Source organism: Lutjanus erythropterus, chromosome 21, assembly GCF_056507025.1.
Source record: "Lutjanus erythropterus isolate fLutEry1 chromosome 21, fLutEry1.hap2, whole genome shotgun sequence".
NCBI classification, from domain to species: domain Eukaryota; kingdom Metazoa; phylum Chordata; class Actinopteri; order Lutjaniformes; family Lutjanidae; genus Lutjanus; species Lutjanus erythropterus.
This window is the reverse complement of record NC_139337.1, coordinates 22,793,161-22,809,411: the sequence shown is the minus strand read 5'-3', so window position 1 is coordinate 22,809,411 and position 16,251 is coordinate 22,793,161. Positions and strand designations below refer to the sequence as shown.

At 39.3% G+C, this 16,251-nt stretch overlaps 1 protein-coding gene across 1 annotated transcript in view; it reads left to right on the top strand.

Annotated features, from left to right (window-relative positions):
- The first annotated feature begins 1,252 nt into the window (after positions 1 to 1,252).
- The window catches only part of LOC146307667 (tyrosine-protein kinase yes-like), a 30,710-nt gene continuing 15,711 nt past the window's right edge, over positions 1,253 to 16,251 (top strand). Inside the window, exon 1 of the mRNA XM_084747707.1 lies at positions 1,253 to 2,196. The gene's annotated coding sequence lies outside the window, so the exon portion shown is untranslated. The remainder of the gene's footprint in view (positions 2,197 to 16,251) is intronic.

Here is a 16,251-nt window from a genome sequence, read left to right as displayed (position 1 = left end):
TGGTGATGTGATTTATAGACATGCTGCTGTTACAACCCTTAAGCTCCTGGATGCAGTTTACCACTCGATACCTACAGTACCCATCACTGTATTCTTTATAATAAAGTTTGCTGGCCGTCTCTCTCTGTGAGACGAGACCAACATTGGTATTTATTTATTTACAAAGCGTTCCTTAACAAATTACCAACTTACCTTGCATCACTATTACATCTAAGGTCAGGCGCTTATCAGACCCGCTCTCGTGTCAGTTCTGATCTAGGAAAAACTGCTTTTAGATTCTGTGCTCCTGACACATGGAATAACTTGCGATGCACTCAGAGTCCCTGATAACTTTGGGAGATTTTAAAAAACATGATTAGAAGTTTTAATGTTCTTACATGCACGTTTTAACTAGGAATTGTATTAATCAAGTATACATTTCTTATTGGCTATTTATTGTATTATTTCTCTGTCTTTTCTTGTTTTGTTTCAGCTCGTCATCAAGCCTCTGCAGAAGCCTGACAACAGCCTGATCATTTGAATCAGGTGTGTTGGAGCAGGGAAACATGCAGGACAGGGGTCCCTGAGGACCAGGGTTGGGGAACACTGAGTTACAGGGATATTGTGAAAAAACCCTACAGTAAATACTACAGATAGTTACTCCTGTCCATAACCTTTCATACACTTCATAGAGGCTATAACAATAACATTAGGCCACTGTCTCAAAATCACAGAATAGGCCTATAAGAGCAAATAAAATAAAATAAAATAAAACAAAACAAAAGATTTTCTTAGATCACAAAATCATCAGGGAGTCACAGGCAACATTTTTCTGCTTCTCATACACACACACCCTTTCAAGTGTTACACATGGAAAAAACAATTGTGAATATTTGTTAAACAGTGTTTGGCAGACTTATATTTTTAACTGGATGTTGTTTCAGAGCTCCACCTGAATAACTCAAATTAGCCTTTCAGGGGAGCTCATGTCCTTTTCAAACTATGACTATATACACACCAAATAATAATATACAGATTGATACTATAGACTAAAAAGTACTATATAGGATAAATAATAATATACAGGATAAGTAATATTATACAGACTAAAAAATATTATAAAGGATAAATAATGCTATACAGACCAAATAAAAGTATACAGGATAAATAATACTATAAAAAATAAATAATACTGCACATGATAAATAATACTGTAAAGAATAAATAATACCATACAGGATAAATAATACTAATACTAATAATACTAAAGTAAATAAGGGACACATTGTGTCCTGCAGTGATTCAGTGAGGGACAGTAAATTTAATAGTTACACCTCATGAAATGATGTTTCTCTGATCTACAGATGTGAAGCTGCAGTATCACCATGACAACCAGCAGGGGGAGTCAGAGCTCCGTGTCTGTGACTGAAAACGGTACAGACCGAGGACTCTTTGAGTCCTCCTTTTTTCCTACAGGAGACCATCCTCCTCTCCGCTCCGGTCCTCTCCCTCTCTCACGTTACTATCTCTTTGTAATTGTCCTTTCTTCGCGCTGCTGCCTCGTCTCCCCCCTCCTGCCCTCTCTCGTCTCGTCTCGTCTCGTCTCCCCCGCCGGTCTCAGATCAGCTGTACGGTCCGGACGGTCTGCTCCGCGTCTCCAGCTGTGTGTCTCCAGTCAGTCAGTCAGTCAGTCAGCCAGTCCCGCAGGCAGCAGCAGCAGCAGCAGCACGGTCGGCCATGTTGTTGTGTGGGGGTTGATGTAAGTTTAGTAGTAGGAAGTAGAGAGAGAGAGAGGCGACAAAGAGCTGCTGGGACACTTCAGGACCTCACTTCTTTCTCTTTTCTTTTTTTTTTTTCTACGCCTCTGTCATGCCGCTGGATTTTCTCCTCCTGTCTGACAACGATGACTGTCTCCTCCACCTTTCTGCCTCCTCCATCCTTAAACACTGTCACACTGCTCTGATTTAACTTCACCAGTAAAAAAAAAAAAAGAAAAGAAAAGAAAAAAGAAACCTCCACACTGCTGGATGGATGAAGAAGAAGTGAGGAGGAGGATGAAGGCGGCTCGGTCCCGGCTGGAATAACTCGGATCTTTTTTTTTTTTCTTTTTTTTTTTTTTCCTCTTTCTTGCCCGGATCTGATTGAAGGTGGAGAGGAGGAGGAAAAGAAGGAGAAAGCAGAAGAAGAAGGAGAAGAAGGAGACGAGGATTTGTGAAGGTAAAGATCAGAAATTAAAGGGGTCTTTGTGAGAAATGAGGATGGGCCGAAACACAGCAGCTGCTCGCCTGTCTGACCTGTCATCAACAAAGGAGTGAATCTGTCTTATCACATATATACTGTACTATATATACCTGTCTGTAGCTTCTAGTCTGTGCTGGAAATCTCCAAAGAACACATCGTTTTTAAATCAGAAGAAAGGTGCAGCATGTGCTTAAAGTCCCACAGGAATATGAGTGCAACCATATCAGACAGCAGATAAATACTTTTAAGTAGGGCAAGGTCACTGCAACACACATATTTTACAGTATAAATCCGTTAAATAATTCATAAAAGATGGTTTAATTGCTATAAATGCTGCTGAAGGAATATGGCACCAAAAAAAGGTTAGAAGTTAAAACTCTAATGAAAAAAATAACTTAATTGATGTTTTTTTTGCAACTCTTGTATAAAAAGTTTGTCTTTTTTCATCTGTTTTGATACAGTGTAGATATTTCTCATCTGTAAAGTCGGGCAATATCACTGTACCACACATATTTTACAGTATAAAAGCATTTCAATAGGTTATAACGTTAAAACTCCAATGGAAAAACATATTTTCATTTATGTTTTAAGTCTTTATTATCCAACTCTTTGAGAAAAAAGTGGTATTTTTCATCTGTTTTGATACAGTATAGTCAGGTTGACTCCCAGATAAACACTTAAAAATGTTATCATATCACTATACCACACATATATTAAAGTATAAAAACATTTAAATATGTTAAATAGCTCATAATAGATGGTTTAACTGCTAGAAATGCAAACATTAACTTGTCATTGAAGGAATATGGTAGTAAAAAGTTAAAACTCCAGGGAGAAAAATGATTTAATTGATGCTGTAAGTCTTTTTTTATTCATCTCTTAGAGGAAAATGTGGTATTTTTCATCTGTTTTGAAACAGTGAAGCTGTTTTCCACTTGCTGTATTAATTTGAAGTCAGGTTTGCTCCCAGATAAACACTTAAAAAGAAGAGCAAGGTCACTGCAACACACATATTTCACAGTATAATAGCATATAAATTTTAAATAGTTCATAATAGATGATTTAGTTTCTTTAAATAAAAAGTTTAACTTGTTATTGAGTGAATATGGGAGTTAAAAAGGTTAAAAGTTACAATTCCAATTAAAAAATGAATGATTTAACTGAAAGCATTTTTTAAATCAACTCTCATAGAAAAATGTGGTATTTTTCATTAATTCGTTAAAGTTAGGTTGACTCCCAGATAAACACTTTAAAGTAGGGCAAAGACTATTATTCTGTAAAATATCTGTGTTATTGTGAACACAGATATTTTACAGAATAATAGTCTTTAAATATGTTGAATAGTTAATAATAGATGGTTTAATTTGCATAAATATAAAGCTCAGCTTGTCATTAAAGGGATATGGTAGTAAACAGAGTTATAAGTCCTTTTTTTAATCAGCTCTTTTCACCTGTGTTGATACAGTGAAGATGTTTTCTGCTTATTTTATAAATGTTAAGTCAGGTTTGCTCCCAGAAAAACACTTTAAAATAGGGTAGGGTCATTATCAAATATATTTGTAGAATATAAAGTTTTATATGTTAAATAGTTAATAACAGATGGTTTAATTTATATAAATGTAAAAGCTTAACCTGTAATTAAAGGAATATAGTAGTCAAAAGGTTAAAAGTTAAATTTACAATGGGAAAAAACATGTTACAAGTCTTTTTTTAGTCAGTTCTTATAGAAAAGTGTCTTTTCATCACTGTTGCATCATTTTTTGCACTTATTGTATTAATATAAAGCCATGTTGGCTCCAGACACAAGACAGGCAAAAGTGCCACCTCATCATTTCGAATATCAAACCCATTCTTTGACTCATGCTGATTCAGATTATTGTGAGATCAGAGTTGAGGAGGAGGAGGAGGAGGAGGAGGAGGAGGTGGTGGTTCGGGCCCTTTTGGTGATGCTGTCACTCAGCCTGAACTCAAACTTTGAACAGCTGAGTCACAGTTTCTTTGTGCTGTTGCTTTATTTTATTCTTTTAGTTCCAGTCTGAGGGCAGCCGGGGAGCGGAGGATTAATTATCCGCTGAAAGTAAACTGACTGTTACGCTTAACCTGACTGGAGAACGTGACATGCAAAGAACACGGCTCATCCTGAATCACTGCTCCATATAAGGGCCGGTGGACTGGACTGAAGGACGTTAAAGGGGAATACCATTGTTTCTAAGATACATGTTATCAAAATGAGGCATCGCTCCAAAGATGATGAATGAACAGCGACTCTGATGACACATCCAGGAAGGTTGAAAGTCCTGTTCATAAACTTTACAGCAGTGTTTCCCAAACTTTTCATGCCGGGACACACTTCTTAAAAATGACAAACTATCACAACCCAGTTCACAATAGTCCTTATCAATAAATCTTGGGAAGATATGACAATTTCACTGCATCACCTTATATAATCTTGATTTATTGAAAACATATGCGCTTTTTAAATACTTAATGAATGAGAAATAAATGCAAATGCAAACAAATACAAATTTAAAATCTACATGTTTTATTTGACATATTCCCAAAACTTGAAAAGGTGGCACATCTCAAGTTGAAAAGATAGTGAAGAAGACATCCCTATTCTCAGTGGCTCTTCCTCAGGCTGCTTCTGTTTGCTACACCTGGTGTTTTATGTCAGTGTGGCTGATGAACTATGGGTATTTAAGATGGCGACTCTCTGTGTGTATCAGAAACGGTCTGAGGAAGAGCCTGGCGCTCGAAACGTCCCACAAAGAGCTTTTTGGTTTGCAGATCTTCCTCTCTCTCTCTCATGTTTTCAAGTAAAGGATAAAATTGTCCGGTTTCACTCGCTTTAACGTACCATGAGGCAGAGATTGAAAGGATACAACTGATCACGGAAACAGTGACATTTAAATGACACTGGAAAAACACTAAATATTACGTAATTGCAGATGCCCAAACAGTTTAATAAGGTCAGTGTCAAGCCGACACCAGTCTGGTGTTTGGGATCAGCGCAGCAAGGTTACTACGCCATTTAATCTGTGTGGAGCAGCTGATTTTTCATCTGATTTTCTGTTTGTCTGACTTTAGGAAAGACTGATGCAAGTTCAAAGCTGCTGACTGAACGCTCCGAGTGCAGATAATTAACGTTTAAGTCCGTGACACACCAATCAAACATAATCCAACATCAGGAAATGCTCTAATGTTGGCACTTGTTTTGCTGCCCGTGGCAGACTGATCAAACAAATAGAGCCGACTTAAAAAAGAACCTTAAAATGGAAAGTGAAGAAGACGTCCTCTTCTATGTTTTACATCTATATCTATTTACTACTATATCAACCGATATCTATATCTGTATCTACTGTAGGCTAATTGGGAAGATGTCTTCAAACCTAAGAAACATTGAAAATATCAGAAGTCTGGAGCACGCAGTGGTTTATTCAGAAGAAGGGAGCTTTCATGTTTGTCTTTAGCTGGAACATGAAGACAGGCTGGTTAACTGTTAACTATCATTTGTGGCATTTTTGTCATTAACTTGTATAGGTTGCAACAAACTTGTACAGCTAACAGTTCCAGTATGTTGAGCTAGCAGGCTCACCAGTAGTCCAGAGTTTTTCTGCAGTCTCTTTTATTGCTTTCATCTGGCTTTTTTGGTTGGAGAATCATGGAGTTAACGCGTCATGCATCTTTTTTTTTTTTTTTTCGGTTCCCACAGCTCTCTCTCACAGTTCCTCTCTTTCCGATGTCCAAGCGAGTTGCAATGCAATGGTTATGTGTACTATCAGCGTACTGTCAGGGCGATTATCCGTTTGAAAGCATGTCGAGTCTGACCAAATATCTCCAGACAATTTCAAACAAGGACTAACAGCCGTAGCACACCAACCAAGTATCTGTGCTTGATTGGTGAGAGGAGAACTACTAAGGTTGAGCAAAGGCAGCAAACCTCCACCTGCTCCAGCAGCAGCAGCAGTTCTATAAAACACTGGTTCCACTGGGAGGTTTCCAGGTCTGAGTGGACATCACACACGGGCAGTGGTGACCTAAATCTTTGAGAAGTGAGCTTAGAACTGGAAGGCTGTTGGTTCAACCTTTTGGTCAAGTAGGATAAATCTAGGAGGGGAAAGAGAAAGACTGCACTTACCCCTCCCTCATTTACCACCACTGAGTTGCCCGTGTGCAAGGCCCTTAACCTCAACTGGTCCAGTGGAGCTGCTCAATGGCTGACAGATTGTACTGGGCAGTTTCTGGCACCACGTTCAGCTCAGACAAAACACAGTTAAACATTTAGTTAGATAGAAACAGTGGTGAGTTGAACACCCTGTTTTATACATAAGGGAAATGCCTTTTTAATAAGGCAGGTTTATGCACATCACTGCTGATTGGATAACACCTCTGACACGCCCACCAAACAAGAGAAAATGTACCTCAAAGCTGAGGAGACGTGTGCACGCTGTTTTCAGGCTGAGCGTTCACCAGATGTAAAACTGTAACTGTGTGAAACACCCCTGAATTAAGTGCAGCTAATTGTCATTTATCGGTTTTTATAAGAATTCCCCTAAGCTAGGTCTGTTAAGTTGAAAAACATGAGCAAAACAAAGAAAGGAACGGCTCTTGAAATCCTCAGTACCAGCCAGGAGCAAAGATCCATTGAAGTAGAGTATTGTGCCCAAGACTTTTCCTCTTACATTTTTAAAACTTTTATCAGCAGTTCACTTGCACACACTGACAAAAAAAAACTTTCTAATGAAAACCAGGATGTTTTATTCTGGCAGGATGATCTTCTTGCCTGCAGGCTGTACATGATAGCGGGTTGTGAATATATTACTCCTAATCCAGGCTCTCACATGGCTTTTTTACAGTCACTCTGTTAGATGTTGACAGTTCAAACACTCGGCCCTCTCATGTGCTGACAAAGTGATGATTGTAGACACACTGAGATTCCCAAAATAGCTCACACTTAGCCCAGACTCAGGTGCCAGCAGTCAGGTATTCCCATAAGACCTGTTATTCTAGAAAACGTGTGATGTCTGTTCTCTGGCAGCACAATATTAGTGATAATAGTAACTCGAATTTCAAACAGAGCTGAGGAATTAGGTTACTGTATTTTGAAGTAAAACAGCCAAGCGCTCTCAAATCTCTCCAGCAGTTTCTGTTACATTTAATTTATCTCAAATTTAACTCCTTTATAAGTCAATTCTTGCCCTCAAACTGTTGCAACAGAACTCTCCACCCAGCGTGTCGTAAATCTCATTATGAGCCATTTATTGGTGTTTCTGTAGATGCTCTGAGGCTCCACATCGAAACATCGCATGACATTCCTCCAGATCCAGTTTTAACCCTTTGGCATCAGAGGAATGTGGTGGATGGTGGCATGCAGACAGCATCTGTTGCAGATCTGAAGCTCAGTAAAACTCCAGAGACCCTCCTCCCCATCCTGCAGCCGCAGCCTCAGCTGCTTGTATTCAGCCGGGCAGGGTTTCACTCAGACCTGAAGGCTGATGGATGGAGGAATTCTACCGTCGTACCCCGCCTGACTGTATGACTGTCGTCCGGCCAAATGTCAACTTCATTAGAGTCTAGATAATCCAGACCCCAGGGGAGGGGAGGCTGTTCAAACAAGTGAGATGCTGAAAGGATCAAAATATATTCAAGAATCAGGGTTCAGTTTATTTATAATGCATGAAAAGGGACATTTAAAATGCATCCGTTCAGTCAGAGTCTCGTGTGAGAAGTGTGACTTAAAATGCATGTTTTTAATCAGTTTGCAAATTTTGGATGAATACTTCACTAATACATTTAGTATTATAACTTTACCCGTTCGATTTCACAAGTTTTACTTCAATCCGTCTTTTCTCTCCTCACTTCTCTGCACATTTTAGTTATGCCTTAAAATAGTTGTTAATGTGGCAGGTTTTACTAAATGATTATCTGTCAAATAACCATTTAAAATGCTTGTTTTTTCCATGTTATGGTAGGAAAAAAAACAACAACGTTGAGCTCAAACCGAGCTCTAAGTTTGGCATTTTTAGCAACACTGGCAAACTATTTGAAAACTACTGAATAGATTGTCATGAAATTTGGTACAAACCACTCAGAATTGTAATTTTTCTAATACTAAGATGGTAACCACGGCAAACCTGCTAATCTGCGGCATGTTAGCGTTGTCCCTGGGAGCATATAGCATGCTGACGTTAGCATTTAGCTTGCACTTACAGTAGGACTCAACCAAAGTTTGTCTCTGCAGCCTTCTTTAAAATTCTCATCCACGACCGCCGTGAGCTCCCAGACTTCTTCATCATTCAGGCTGTAAGCGAGTGTGAGAGGAAAAGCTGGGCTCTCGTCTGTCTTATCAGCATTTTGTGAAGCCTGTGTGGAATTCTCACACTGTGGTCGAACGGCGGGGAGAAGGAAAGCGTAGGCAGATCGCTGATAAGAAGACTGCAGGTTAGAGTTATCAGTGGAACAGAAGAATATGTAAAGTTTTGATTTCATCGCCCGAGAACACAGACAGCCGGTTTGAATAGCTCAGATAAATGTTTTTCTCCTACAGCTGATGATGTAAACTGATTCACAGCGACCTGTTTTGGTCTTCTGTTAAAGGTGTAATGGAAGAATGCATTGACGAAAAAAATCAAGATTTATGAGCATACAGGTAAAGAATAAAAGTGGGTGTATGCTTCTGGTAACAGGCCTCAAACTTTGTATGTTCTATGTGGGAAAAATGCGGGGACAAGAGACGTCAAAGGTCACAAAGAACCTCAGATATTCATGGTCCCTCAGGGGGAACATCTGGAGCCTTCTCAGACGTCAACCAGTACATTTGCTTTTTTGTTTATTATGTATTTCCTGTACTGCTTTTGGGGTTTTGCTACGCCTCTTGCAAGAAGTGTGTTTTGGTTTTCATTGGCTGTGTTGGAAGCTTTGATGAGGCAGTATCATTTTAAGTGTAAACTATATTTAGAATATTTTCACCACTTAACCTTGCCATCAGACAGTCTTTTCCAACAGTAAACTGCATTTTCTAAGTCGAATATCGCTCTCTCCAAGTCAACCAAACTCCATTAGCAAAAACAGTAATTTTACCACATAGATAATGACAGTTGCTGGTGTACTGCTGCTTCGATCAGTCGGTTTGTTTGTGTTAATGTGTGACTTTGGTGACATAAAGGGTTAATTTTGATTCACCAGAGTCACACAGTAACACAAACAGACTAACAGATTGAGGCAGCAGTAGATCAGCAACTCCTGTCTAAAGCAAGATAAAATTAATATTTTTTCCAAAGGGGTCTGGTTGGTTTGGAGAAAGTGATATTTGTCTTATTTACTGACAGTTTTCCACCAGAAAATGCTGTTTGATGGTAAGATAAAGCAGTGAAAATATTTTAAATATAGTGCAGACTTAAGCTGATATTGTTTTTGTGGTTTTTTTTTTAGGTGGGCCTTTTTTACCACCTTTCTACACCGATACTCCCAGTGCTTCTACAAACTGGGGGTCTGCAGACCACCTTCTACTGTAGGTAGACTGACACTGACTATTGATGAGTAACCCATACAACCCTACTTCAATTAATCAGAACTACTCCTTTCATCTGCAAGATATTTGAATAACCTTGTGTGTTTTTTGTGCAAAAGTGCTTTAATGTTAGAATTTGATGCTTTTCTCAGTTATTACTGATAGTAAACTGAATATCTTTAGGTTTAGGACTGTTGGTTGGATAAAATAAGACATCTGAGTATGTCACCTTGGGCTGTGGAAATTGTAATAGGCATTTTTCACAAAATATTTTATCATTTGACTCAGGAAAATAACTTGCAGCCATAGACTGAAGGCTTTCAAAGACTCATATGAAAGCAAAATATTTGCTGCCAAAGCTTGCTTTGTGTCTACCAACTCTTGCCAATTTAAAAAAATAATGATGCTTTTCTAAGTGTCCCTGAGCCGCTCTGCGTCAGTGTTTACCCTCCAGCTACCGACTGGGGTAGTTATCATGATCCAGGCTCACATTGGCAAGTATCTGCCCTGGTGAAGTGTCCTCGAGCAAAACAGCAAATCCCTTCCAGCTATCAGTTCTGTGGTAGCTGATGGAGCAGCAATCTGAGCTGCATGGAGGAGGAATATTCAACAAATATGCCAATAAATTGAATCTATAGAGAGATTGAGAGCTAGAACTAAGAACTAAGCGTTAAAAGAAAAGTTATTTTAATTACTTATGCATTCGTTTTTAAGGCTTCTGCCAGCATTTAATGAAATAATGTTTGTTTTAAGGTTTCACGGTCATGTTGGCTGAAGAAAGTGAAGTGTTTGCCTGTAACAGATCATTTCAAACCATCTGTTCCAAATCACAAAGCCCTGATTGAAGCTGACTGAGAAGTCAAGCTTACTTTGTCCTCATTTTCTGTCTGGATCTGTCAGAACGGAGCAGCGCTAAAACAATAGCACCACGCCTTTCCAGTCAGATAGAGGAAGGAGCCTCAGTATGTTCATGTTTGTATTTTGTGATGACATGTAAACTTCCTCTTTTAAACTCTTCACCTTCCTCTCCCATTGTTTCTGCGTGGCTCTAACTGGTGCAACTGGGAGTCCTCTGGAGGTTTGCATGCGATGTGCTGTTGTAGGTCATGTTATCTTCCTGGGGGCAGTGGGATGTTGTCTGCAATAAGAATAAGCTGCTATAATTAGCAGCAAGGCAGATTTTCCTTTTGGTTTCGTGGCTCTGATGTTCAGGAATCATGTTATGTTCAGCTGGATGTAAAAGACTGTGAGGTTTGACATTTGAGATCCACTTTTGCTGAATCTGTCTGCACAGTTTTGGATTTATTTATAAAGATGTGGCGTGACACTTTTCATTATCTTTGTGTGGACGTAAATGCCACACGAGGCACATTATTTTGTTCCATAATTTGTCACTTCAGACAGGGTCACTGCAGCCTCCGTTGCTATCTTGGGTGTCGATCTGACATACATTGGTCCTACAAGTATTGTGATATCTTTTATATTTTATTATGATTCCCAGACTCCACTCCAGTCTCCAGTCATTCTTTCACAGTTTTATTACATCAGCATCATAGCTATACTGCATAGAAAAGTAGAAATGAAATACTTTTTGAAGGTATCAGCTGTTTTTAGCTGTTCCTGCTCATTATGGCACCATAAGACAATATTTTGTATGTTTAGATTTTGAAGTTTTGACCCTTTGAGGTTGCTGTTGCTGGTCAGTGTTGAAGCCTGAGTGACATTAGGTTTATGAAGAAACAGTTACCGGCATCAGACCCACTACTCATATGTAATTTGCTTCAAATGAGTCTCAACGTTCACACAGTTTGTCTTTACAGTCCCTCAATATTGCAACGTTAGTCCAACATCACCCAGCCTGTCTTAGAGGCACATTAACCATGTAACATGCCAACAGAGTCCAGCAGGTTAAGGCTCATTTATGTCCCCTTAATGTATGAAAATACATCCACATACTTCCAGGCATCCTTTACGTTTTACGTTCTTTACAGAACCAATACATCCACTACCCCGAAGAAGAACATACCCTAGCTTCTGACAACAACAAACGTGCAGAAATACGGATGAAATCAACACAGAGTGCAGAGAGAAAGCTTCAGCCACATCTGTATTCATATTTAAGGTTTAACATAAATAAGCCTTTAACCTAAGAAATGAAACCTATGACATAAACACTAAAGCAGCATAGAACGTGGTTGAAGTCAGATCACAGAAAACTGTGGTTTTTGTGGTTGCTGGCAATCCCCTGCGGTTGGCTTGTCAGTAACATGGTATTTCAAAATTGCAGTTATTGCAACAGCTCTACCCTTGGTGTCATTATGTGATAGATGACTGGTTTAACCAATATGCCGCTGATAGAGGGTCAGCTGAACCGATTCGGAGGCTCCAGGCCAACAGTCCATAAGAGCCCTCCAACACGGACCCCTCTCATCCCTGATAGTCATCTCACAGTTTGTGCTTTTCAGACCAATGCGACAGAATTTAAGGTCACTTCAGGCCAAAATGACCATATGCAGGTGGAGCCTGGGGTCGGCGCCATTTCAGCTCCAAGCCCTGGTGGTGGTCACTCCTTTTTTTTTTGTTTTCTGTTATTATCCTCTTAGGGTAAATCCTCCCTTCTCGTAATCCTCCTAGTAGCTCAAGCTGGTAGAGCTGGCACTGTCTGCCTGTTGTCCCCTCCCTCATTCAACCAACCTGCTGTTCCCATCTCTGTTTCTCTCTTAGACCAGAATCTGAATCATTTTCTTTATGCCCACACAGCAGACACTAATAGGAATTTTATCTGAGTTGTTCTGTTGCTTTGCAGAGCTCTACTTATCACCCTGGATTTTGTAGGAACCGTCACACACAGATATTGTGTTTTTATGTGCATAAAAGGCAATGATTTACCATATTTTATATATTTCTCCAGAAGATTTCATTTCGTCTGTGTAGTGTAATGCAGATTTAGCTCTGCACTTAGTAAATATAAGTGACCATATATCATATTTCATGCTTCTCTCTGTTATTACAAATATGGGAACAGGGAACAGGTGCGTATATGTACACACCCCGAGCTGACAGATAAGCTCTAAATCACTCTCCTCTCCTGTGGGAATTTCTGAGTATTTGTAACATGGACAAGACTTATTTTAATCAATGATGGACGTGTTTTCTGTTTATTCAATTAATTAATTGATCATTTGCTTTAAAAAAAAAAAAGACTACACTCATGCTTGTGGCCGCTTTAGGCTGTATTTAGGTCATTTGAGCTAAATGCTAACATCGGTATGCTAGTATTTAGTAGGGATATGCGCGATTAGCCATCTAGTAGTCAATTAAATGTTGCTACGCTCACTAGCTGGCACCTAAAATACTAGTCGGTTAAATATTAATATTTTATCAATGTACAGCGCTGGTTATTGTGGGGTTAATGAAGTTACACAGACATCTGCTGCAGCAGGTTGGTGCTATTATGATGATTGCAGAAGGCAAACACCAGGGTATCACCAAAGTATTTAGAATTTATCCTCAATGGATGTTGAATGTCTGTAGTAAATTTTACAGCAGTCCATCCAAACATTGTTGAGTTATTTCAGTCTGGACCAGTGTGGTGACCATGGACTGATACTAACATTGAGCCACACCACTAGAATGGCTTAAAACAAATGGCACTTTATTGCAAAGCTTTGGAGATTAAACATTTGGTATTTTTACACAGTAAATGACTAAAGGTATTGGTTTTCATCATGTGGTTACTCCATGTGTCGTGTTTCTGCTTTTATTAGGTAGTTGATAATAGAGTGATGATAGGAAATGAGGGGAGAGAGAGGTTGGATGTGAACCAGGGAGATTTCAGTTCATGGTTGGCACTGAAACTGCTCTGGCATCAAGGCTCCCCACAAAACTTGGTTAAATCAATTGCCTCAGCATTAACCCTACCAAAACAAAGAAACATTATGCATATCATTAAGCAAACTTCTTGTAAAATCTGAACGTAAATGACAATATACTAGTGGTATTTTATTTTGATGTTCAAGGACCTGAATTCTCTTTAAAAGGCTCCGTAAGTTCAGCCCAGTATTTGTGCACTTATGATAATTTTGGAAGGGTGATGTCACTTTTATGAAATGGCTGATGCCTCATTTTTGGAAGGGAAAAAATATCCTCGCTTAAAAGCGCAAATATTCCTGGGCCTCTGTCCAGTGTTTTATAGCGTGGTAAGTTCATTGCTGAGCCAACGAGCCAGGCTTTCGTCTGTCTGATGATGAAACACAAGCCCACCATAGTTGACTGAGCCGCTGAGACGAGACCTCTGCTTTCCATGACACTGGTTTGTCTCGAGGTTAAAGGAAAGTTTGGCTCGGAAAAAGTGTTTTCTCCATGCCAACATTCTCGGCATATTGGCTCTAACATCTGAGATTAGATTTATTGGCATATTCCTTTGAAGACATTTTTAAAGAAATCTGTTTCACTTTGACACATCTCCAGTGACTGACCACTCATAAAATGGTTTCGTATAAGCCAACCACGGCTCAGCACGAGCTGTAACCTGCAATTTAACCGGTTGTAAGGTTTTATTTGAGCAAAGTGTTCTGAATCTTTGGAAGGTTTCTGTGGTTTGTCCCCGTTTTGTTGATTTCCTTGGCAGTTCAGCTGGAGAACTCGATGAACTCTCGATTACGCCCCTCCTTCTCCGATGCGAAAAAATCCCTCCCACCTCAAAATATCAAGGCCAAAAATCTTAAATCACTGAAAGGTGTATTACTGCTGCCCTTGTCACTCCTGTCACCGACTGTGCCACAATGCTGCCCAGTAGCACTGTGTTTGTTTAGTCTGCTTTCATTCTCCACATGTCCTCCGCTCTGAAGAAAAGCTCCCATTTCACTTCAGTCCTCTATTGTTTTACTGTCTTGTAATGTGTCAACGCCAATTAACTAAGTCCAACTTCTCGAGCAGCTGTTGTTCTTGGCCAATGAAAACGCTCTGATCTCCCCGAGCGCAGACTTCTTTACAAGCATGTCTGATTGTCTCCACATTTTCCGGGCCTTCACCTCACAAAAGAATGCCTCAGTGTGACTCCGGCCAAATTGTGTTAGGAGGAGGAATGACAACCACGCAGATGTAGACACACCGATGCCTTAAATCTTGTAGCGTGGTCAGGCTGAGGCGTGGACCCATTATGAGGCAATTGGCCCCTGGGTACAGACATGATAAAAGATCCTTCAACCCTCCGTCATAGGAGCAAGACATAATATTTTGCAGATGAACCACAACTCAAAAACACAAAAACTACATTTGTATTGAGTTTTGTGTGTCTTTGTGGTCATAGTGAGTCTCTTTGTAGTCATTTTGCATCTTTTTGCAGTCATTTGTGTCTCTCTATAGTTGTTTTAAGTCTCTTTGTGTTCATTTCTTTTTGGTAATTTTGCATTTCTTTGTGGTTGTTTGCAACTTGTTGTATTCATTTTGCATTACTTTGTACTTGTTTTGTGTCTCTCTGTAGTCATTTTGCATCTCTTTGTGTCTCTTTGTAGTCAATTTGCATCTCTTTGTAGTTGTTTTGAGTGTCTCTGTTGTCATTTTAAATGTCTTTGTAGCCATCCTGCAACTCTTTGTAGTTTTGTGTTTTGCAGTCGTTTAGTCTCTTTGTGGTCGCATTGAGTCTATTTCTAGTTTTCTGAGTCTCCTTTTGGTCATTTTGAGTTTCTTTTTAGTCATTTTGCATCTCTTTGTTGTTGTTTAGTCACTTTGCACTGAGTTTTGTGTCTGTTTGTGGTTGTTTTTTGTTTCTTCTTGGTGAATCAGTCTTTGTTGTCATTTTGCATCTCTTTGTAGTCGCTTTGCATCTCTTTTTAGTTGTTTTGAGTCTTTCTGTAGTTGTTTTGAGTCTCTTTCTGGTAGTTTTAAGTTCCTTTTGTTCATTTTGCATCTCTTTGTAGGTTTGAGTCTGACTGTAGTTGTTTTAAGTCTCACTGTAGTCAATTCATGCCTCTTTGAGGTTATTTTGTATCTCGTTTGATTGACTTTTTTAACTGTCACTTCATACAGAGGCTCTGGATTAGGGACCTGCTGACCGTTCAGGGCCTGTACCCAGCAGGCCTTTTAAGTAACTTGTCCATAGGCTGAGGGACCCAAAGAAAGCTGTTTGAATCCAAACAAGGCAGAAATGTAGATTACAGTAGGTTGCTGCTGCTAAGCATTCCTATTTTTTTTATATTCCAAGGCAGAATGGCTTCAGATTGGCTTTAATCTTCCATATGTAAACATTAAGTGATCTTTATGGAACAACAATGACATGTAATAGATCACTACAGATCCAACATGGAATGGTAATCACCTTTTTATCCCTCCATTTTGCATTCATCAGAATTTGCATGCACTGTTGAATCTGCACGATTGAGTTGTGCGTGATTCAAAGCGGATTTAATGTTTTCCCATATGTCCCAGTTACCAGTGGCTTATAGACTTAGTGTTTGCAACAACAACAACAAAATGATTCACATATTACAGTAATATCAGGTCATTAAATTTTCATTTCA